Source organism: Ovis aries, chromosome 1 (genome assembly GCF_016772045.2).
Source record: "Ovis aries strain OAR_USU_Benz2616 breed Rambouillet chromosome 1, ARS-UI_Ramb_v3.0, whole genome shotgun sequence".
Classification (NCBI taxonomy): domain Eukaryota; kingdom Metazoa; phylum Chordata; class Mammalia; order Artiodactyla; family Bovidae; genus Ovis; species Ovis aries.
The window spans coordinates 71717042-71725415 of record NC_056054.1 but is presented as its reverse complement, the minus strand read 5'-3'; the positions used below and the strand labels follow the sequence as shown (position 1 = coordinate 71725415).

The 8374-nt window shown below is 42.6% G+C and overlaps 1 long non-coding RNA gene across 1 annotated transcript in view; it reads left to right on the top strand.

Annotated features, from left to right (window-relative positions):
* Window positions 1-8374, top strand: part of LOC132658019 (uncharacterized) — a 59276-nt gene that overhangs the window by 31497 nt on the left and 19405 nt on the right. The window contains exon 2 of the long non-coding RNA XR_009596962.1: window positions 7374-7463. This is a non-coding gene — a long non-coding RNA (uncharacterized LOC132658019). The remainder of the gene's footprint in view (window positions 1-7373; window positions 7464-8374) is intronic.

The following is an 8374-nucleotide window of genomic DNA, read 5'->3' as shown; positions in this document are numbered from 1 at the left end:
ATTGAATAGATGAGTACATTTTGTCATTTAACAAATATTTATTGGGTGCCTCTTATGTTCTGGAGACTGTTCTAGTACTGAAGAGACAGCTGTGAACAAAACAGACAAAAACCCATGTCTTCATGGAGCTTCCATGTTAGAAAGGAATGAGAGAGACTCTAAATAAATAAATCTTGAAAACAAAATGGATATTCATTCAAGAAGAGTGTTTTGGTCAGAAACAAAGCAGAGTAGGAGAATGCAGAGTGGCAATGGAGAGATGAGGCTAGAGATGGATCAGGGTACTCTTTTTTTTTTAGATACTTAAAATTTATTGAAGTATAGCATACACAAAGAACAGTAGACTGGTCTCGAGTGTGCAGTTCAGTGAGTTACTGCAAAGTTAAAACATCAGTGTACCCAATATAAACAACATAACCCAAACCTCAGAAATGTCCCTTGAGATACTTCCCAATCACTAGTCCTTTCCCCTTCCCTAAAGGTCAATGCTATTTTGATCACTAATAAAATAGATTGGCTTTGCCTGTCTTTAAACTCTATCCCCTGGTGGCTCAGCAGTAAAGAACCCGCCTGCCAGTGCAGGAGATGCAGGAGATGGATTCAATCCCTGGGTTGGGAATATTCCCCTGGAGGAGGACACAGCTGCCCTCTCCAGTATTTTTTCCATGAGCAGAGGAACCTGACGGGCTACAGTCCAGGGGGTCGCAAAGAGCTGGACATGACTGAGCTACTAAACAACAAAAACACTCTATATAGTGGAACCATCAGAAGGTCGAGATATTCTTAAGGGCTCCACTTTATAGCCCCAAAGGCTAAATTCTTTGGGAGTGAGTTAGCGTTCCAGGGCTCTTTTCTAAAGAGGAGTCATCTTCCAGCTCAGTGGTCATTGGACTGGTCCCAGGCGCCCGGCAGACAGGCGCAGGGTCAAAAGCAAGGCCTTAGTTGTGAGGGAAGCAGACAGGCAGATGGAAGGAGACCCTGGGGCCATACTCCAGGACGCCCAACCCTGGCAACTAGATCACTTTGGGAAAGATTCTCCCACCTTGGTTCTATCTAAAATGCCCCATACTGTGTTTCCTTAAATAGCAATGGATGGAGACTGGCTTCACACACTTCAAAGCCCTTCCCTGTTTGCATTGCACGAATGACGCATTCCTGTCCAAAGTCATCCAGACAAACAGCTGCTAATTTCCTAGCAACACTGCCCTAGCCATTCTTGCATGGAATGGAATTAATCCTGGCACAGAAACAGAAGTTTATAGTTCAGAAAAAAAAAAAAAAAAAAGAAAACAACTCATAATTCCTTCTCCCCGCCTGCCCTACTACTCAATCTCCACCCCCAGGGACCGTCTTGGACCAAGCTCAGCCAGGGATTCCCTTTCTTCAGCAACTTGAAAGCCCTGACTGTGTGACAGCTTTGTAGAGAGGACTCACATAAGTGTTAGTACCCACAACGCTTGCATTTGTGGAGAGCCGCCATGGACTGTTTCTTGACTTCAGGGAATCATTAGTTTCTGCCTCATGACAAGTTGAGCAGGAAGTCTGGGCAAGTGATTTAGAATCACATAATATCAGGGTAAGCTGTCTGGTGAAGAATGGAAAGTAGGTTGTATCCTGCGCTTGTTCCAGTGCTTGGTGTTGGCTCCAGGTGGCATATCTGTGATGGCATCTCAGGCGGCTGGGTGGGAAGGGAAGCAATGAGTGAGTGATTGGCAATGTCTGCCATGGATGAGATGTAGGAAAGGGCCGCCTCTTGGGTATTTACCATGCCTGATCTGGATCCAACCTCTCATTTTACAAATGATTGAACTGAAATTCAGAGTTGGAGTGCCCCCATCAAGATCATACCCCCAGTGAGAAGCAGAAGGGGACCTCAAATCCAGCCCTCTAACTTTCCACCTGAGCACTTAACATCAACTCATTTGCTTCTGTTCGTAAGGTCTGGAGAGGGCCGATTTAGTGAGGCAAGGGAAGATCGGGGAGCTGGCTGGCTCTAACACCTAACACGAGGCTCAAGGGAATCAGCGGTCCTGGGGGTCCCAGCTTGGTTCCTGCTTGGCCACCCCACCAGTGCCAGTGGGCTGCATCCTCAAGCTGTCGTGGACCCAGCAGGAAGAATGAGGGAATCCATGCAGAAATCCACGGTGATGCCCAGGGGCCTGGATTCCCAATCCAGAGCCTGAATTTATTCCCTCCTCCCTGTAATTATATTGCCCTCATCAAAGAGTCAGGCACCACTTAGCAATGGAGCACCCACCCATCATTCTTACCATCCCAGTTTGGGTGTGCTCAAACTTGTGATGGTATGTATAGAAAAGCTTTTACTACTCAGAGTCATGTTGACATAAATTGCATTTACTTCTATTTTAAAACATAGCTATCTTGTCTAAGGATAACTGATTTATTTGGTGAGAAAAGATTTATGTCTGTAGATGTCACTAGAAGGGAAAAGGGACAGAGAGGTTTTTTTCTTTTTAAATTTCATTTTAACTTATCAAGAGAAAACTTTTCTTTAAAAATAAAATAATCCCTGGCTCAACTCAGAATATTTGCCCTTTCTTTTGGCCCAGGACCTGGTCTCATGCTAAGCTCCATGCTGGTCATCACCTCCTCCTGTAATGCTCTGCTTTCTTGCCTGGCAAAAGCCATTCTTCCCTTTTGTGTCTAAAGTTCTCCTTTGCCTTGGGATAAAAAGAAAATATATATAGTTCAACAAACACTTACTGAAGTACCTTCAGTGTGTCAGGCTCCGTGCTCAGTACTCAGAACTCGGAAATGAATGCACAAACCCTCAGCCCTTGAGAAATTTAACTGGAACTTGAGACAGAGGACCGCAGTGCTTGGCCTTGTGCCCTGTTATCTCATTTAATCTTCACCCCAAATCTGCTCTTCTAGTGGTCAAGGCTGTGTCTCTTTTCTCCAGTGTATCCCCAGCACCAAGCACAGTGCCGTGGTGCTGGGAAAAGCTGTGACTCATGGAATAACTGATTCCTTAAAACCTCCCTGAAAGGTAGGCATCTTTTTTTTTTTTTTTAAAGATAAAGATCTGAGGTTGACAAGAGACTAAGTAGCCTCTCCTAAGGTTTCCTAGTAGTGATGACGTTGGTCCTCTGTTTCCAAGCCCTTGGTTTTTTCCTCCCTTGCTGCACTTCTTCACCTTCTAGACCTGGTTTTCTCACCTGTAAATTCAGGGGATCAGATTCTGGATCATGATTCTGGATGCTCTAGGCAATTCTGGATGATCCTGGACTATCCCTTCAAGCTCTGAATTTCATAGCCAATGTCCAAAGTTGATATTAGAATGCATATACCCATTTTCTCTGGGAGGATTTTTATATGTTGTTATTTTTAACCTGCATTTCTGTTACCCTTATTACACCACCAGCTCTTGGATCTTAATAGTTCATTTGTAACTCATTTGTAGCACCCTCAGATCTGTGTTCTATGCTCAAAGACTTCTCATTTTTTATAGTTCATGACTCTCTATAAACATGATGCTAAGTAAGTCATACACACTTCACTTCCCCAAACCAAATTTTTTCCTATTTTCTCTCAAAAATGGCAGCATGATTTGAGTGCTCTGTGGCAGGCACCAAAAGGTTCTCATGTCGTAGGATGCAGAAAATATTTATTGAAAATAACGATTCTTAATTTTGAAAGGAAAAACACAGACTTCAAAATTTTGTGGGATCATAAAAATTCCATTTCATATACTAACAATGAAAAAATGAAAAATGAAGTTTAAAAAACAATTATATGTATGGCAGAAAATGACATAACATTGTATTCTATAAAGCAAAGCAATTATTATAAAGCAATTATCCTTCAATTAAAAATAAATAAATTTTAAAAAGAAAAAAACAATTCTATTTACAATAGCATCAAAAAGAATACACTATGTAGAAACGTATTAGCAAAAGAAGTACAAGACAAAAATTTTAAAACCTTGTTGAAGAAAACTGAAGATCTAAATACATGGAAAGACATTCTGTGTTTGTGGACTGGGTTAATATTCTTAAGATGACCACTCTCCCCCAAAGTAATTCACACATACAACACGATCCCCACCAATATCCCACATGGCTTTTTTCTTTTTAGCATTTGACAAACTAATACTAAAACCCATATGGAAGTGCAAGAGACCCAGAATAGTCAAAACAATCCTTAAAAAGAACAAACTTAGAAGACTTGTACTTCCTGATTTCAAAACTGCAAAGCCACAATAATCAAGACAGTATAGCATAAAAATAAGGAAAGACGTATAGATCCATGGAATAGAATTGAGACTATGGAAGTAAACTCTTAAATTTATAGCTAGTTAATTTTGAGAAGATGCCAAGGCAATTCAATATGGGAAAGATAATCTTATTAACAAAAGGTGCTGGGATAAACGCATTTCCACATACAAAACAATGATGTTGGACTCCTAGCTCCATTTTCGTACACCATGTACGAAAATTAATTCAAAATGACCAAAGACCTAAATAAAGAACTACCATTATAAAACTCTTTGAAGAAAACATAGGTGTAAATTTTCATGATCTTGGATTGGGTGATCGTTTCTGATATGTGACACCAAAAGCATAAGCAACCAAAGGCAAAAAACAGATAAGCTGGACTTCATAAAAATTGAAAATGTTTATGCTTCGAAGGGCACTTTGAGGAAAGTAAAAAGACAAGCCACAAAAAGAGAGAAAGCATTTGCAAATCATATCTCTGATAAAGGTCTGCTATACAGAATATACAAAACCACAATTGAAAAATAAGCCGAGGAGGAATTCCCTGGCAGTCCACGGTTAGGACTCAGTGCTCTGACTGCCGGGACCCAGGTTCAAGCCCTGGTCACGGAACTAAGATCCCACAAGCTGTGCTACACAGCCAAAAAGATAGGCCGATGGTGTGAATAGTCAATTCTCATAAGCAGATAGACAAATGTTCAATAAGATTAGCACATAAAAAGATGCTTGACGTCATTTGTCATTAGGAAAATATAAATCAAAACTGTAATAAGATGCCACCACATAAACACTAGGATGACAAAAATAAAAATACAGACAAAAACAAAAATAGGAAGAGGAAAATGTGAACCTTCCTTCACTGATTGTGCAAACATAAAATAGTGAAGTTCCTTTGAAAAGTAGTTTAGCAGTTCCTCAGAAAGTTCAACATAGAGTTACCAAACTGCTGCTGCAGCTAAGTCGCTTCAGTGGTGTCCAACTCTGTGTGACCCCATAGACGTCAGCCCACCAGATTCCCCTATCCCTGGGATTCTCCAGGCAAGAACACTGGAGTGGGTGCCATTTCCTTCTCCAATGCATGAAAGTGAAAAGTGAAAGGGAAGTCGCTCAGTCATGTCCGACTCTAGGCGACCCCATGGACTGCAGCCTACCAGGCTCCTCCATCCATGGGAATTTCCAGGCAAGAGTTACCATATGACCCAGCAATTCCTCTCCTAGTGTGTATAAATAGGAAAACATTTTTGCACACAAACTCTTATATATGAATGTTCAGTATTATAGCCAGAAAGTAAAAATAGCCAAAATTTCAATTAACTGATAAATGGATAAACAAAATATGGCATATCCATGCAATGGAATATTATTTGACAATAAAAGGATGAAGTACTGATTCCTGCTACAATGCAGATAAACCATGAAAACACGTCGAGTGAAAGAACACACTCAGAAAAGACCACATATTATATGATTTCACTTCTGCTGTACAGAATAGGCAAATCCATAGAAACGGGAAAGAGAATAGTGTTTGCCAGGGACTAGGGGGAGTGAAGAATGGGCATGACTGGTAATGGGCACAAGATTTTTTGAGGGGAGTGGTAATGAAGGATTCTGGGAAGGAATAGTGGTAATAGTTGTACCAGAGTTATCCGACTCTGTGAATACACTATAAAGCACTGAATTTTACACTATAAAGGGGTGAATATTACATATATATTGCAAATATACATTTTATCTCAGTAAAACTTTGTGGAGCTGAAGAAATTCAACAGGAAAATGAGACATTAGCAGAGCCCAGGCTTACCACCATTCTTAGCACCCAGGAGGCTCCCCACAACTACTGTGGCAAGTCACACCCACAGAACTAACTCTGCATGGATCCTCGAAGGTTGTCTTGTCTACTTAGTTAAAGATTCTTCAACCCCCTCTGCAACAGTCCTACCGGGTCATCGTCCAGCCTGTCCTTGACTAGGCTCTTTCTCTTTCTCTCCACGCCTCTGTTGAATGCGTACCTCGGGCTCAGCTCTGGGCTAAGCACTGAGAATATACTTTGCAATGTTGTCTCTAATGTAATAAACATTCATTTGAATATTGTAATGTGTGAGATGTTTTGTTTCCATTCCTTTTTGTTTACTGATATCCACTTTAGTTTGGATTCTAAAGATCATGAGGCAGAGATTCAAGTGAAAATTGTTTATTTGGGAAGTACAGGTAACATTGGTAGCAAAGTGAGAAAGGGATCCAGGGAAGGAAAGGAGGCCAAGAAATTAGCTACCACAGTAAGCCACAGAAGCTTAATCCAGAGGGGAAACTCTGAGACAAGGCGTAAAACACGTGCCTGAAAAAGGGTTTCATCCAGGAGCTAAGGGCTGGGATATTCCTGCGTTAATTCCAGAGTCCCTGGTTGAGCACTCCCACTGCACGTATGTTACATCGTAGCATCCCTGGCTGCTGAAGGAAGCAAGGATTATGCAGCCTTCCCCAGATCTAAACTGGAAGAAGGGAGAACCCTCAGGCACGCATGCAGATTCTGGCGATTGGTGTTTGACGGGACCTGTGGTCCAGGGGATACAGATAGGACACTAACAGCGTCAGCTAGAACACCTTCCTCCTTCCTCACACAGGAGATGGTATATGGGAATACGCAAAATGCCATTAATTAGGTAAAGATGAAGAGAAAAGAAGATATAAAGGAAAATTAGCCTTTCTGGTAAGGCAAAGATCCTATTCTGTGCTCATTTGCTCAGTCGTGTCTGACTCTCTGTGACCCCATAAACTATAGCCTGCCAGGTTCATCTGTCCTTGGAATTTTCCAGGCAAGAATACTGGAGTGGGTTGCCATTCTCTTCTCCAGGGGGTGTCATCCCAGACTCAGGGATCGAAACTGGGTCTTCTGCATTGCAGGAGGATTCTTTTACATTGAGCCACAGTGATCCTAGCAGGCTCAGAAAACACATGCTATTTCTTAGCATATCCTTTAAACTCTGGCTCTCCAAAAATACAACCCCAAACTGCCTTTTGAAAAGGCAAAACTGAGTTGCCTGCTTATCACAAACTTGAAACAGAGTCTCAGTGGCATCTCACAGGTGAGAGGTTTGGTGGGTTGGAGATTTAGTTAAATGTAAGTCTTTCTTGCAGGAGCATGCTTAGAACTAAGGAATCCAATATAGAGAAGACTGGCCAACACAGAAAGGCAACGGTTCTAAGGGGAAAGGCAAGGGTTTTGAGGTAAGAATTTCCAAAAGTCTTATTGGGTGTTAATTACTGAAAAGTTAGACAGTCATGAGTTCATTTAATGGTTTTGAGGCAGCAGTTCCTGAGGTGAGCAGAGTGATTTGCAAGGTTAAACCTCCTAAGCCAGTGTTTTGTGGGATGGGGAAGCGGTGCTGATGTTGCAGTAAGCCATGCGGGCAAAAATGGTTTCTGTTCATAGCTTCAGCCCTAGCTTAAGACATCACATGGTAAAACGTAATGAAAGTAGTTTCCTAGAAGTCAGCCACACGCAGCCCAGGTGCCCACAATTCTTGCTAAATAAAAGGATAAAAACGTGCACACGTTCCATCTTCAAGGAGGGGTAGGATCAAAGGGGAAATCGGGATGCAGGGGTGTGACAGCCTCTGTGGGTGTCAGCAGGCTTGTGACTCTAGGCCTGTGCAATAGACTGAGAGCCTAAGAGCCCTTGTAATGTTTCCTCAATCAGGGGGTCCCCAACTTCCAGGACCTGGAAGGTGGAGCTGATGTAATAATAACAGAAATAAAGTACACAATAAATATAATGCACCTGAATCATCCTAAACCCCCCATCACCACCATCACTACTGTCCACTGGTTTTGTCTTCCTCAAAACCAGTTGCTGGTGCCAACAAGGTTGGGGACTGCTACCCTAAATGACTCCTCCAGTGGAGAGGTGCCCCTGCAGTGGGTCCTGCCTGCCTGACTGCCAGGTTGGGCAGCTCTCTCACTGGGGCCAGAAAGGAAGTCACAGCAAGCCTGGCCTCCCCCTCAGCAACCCCTCCCAGCCCCTGCTTCTCCCTGACTCATCCTGCCATTGTGGCAACTGTCCTGTTCTCTGTGGGGGTGTCCCTGGAGGTGGCCGGAACTCTGGGCAAGACTCTCTCCACTACCCTAGCCTGGCAGGA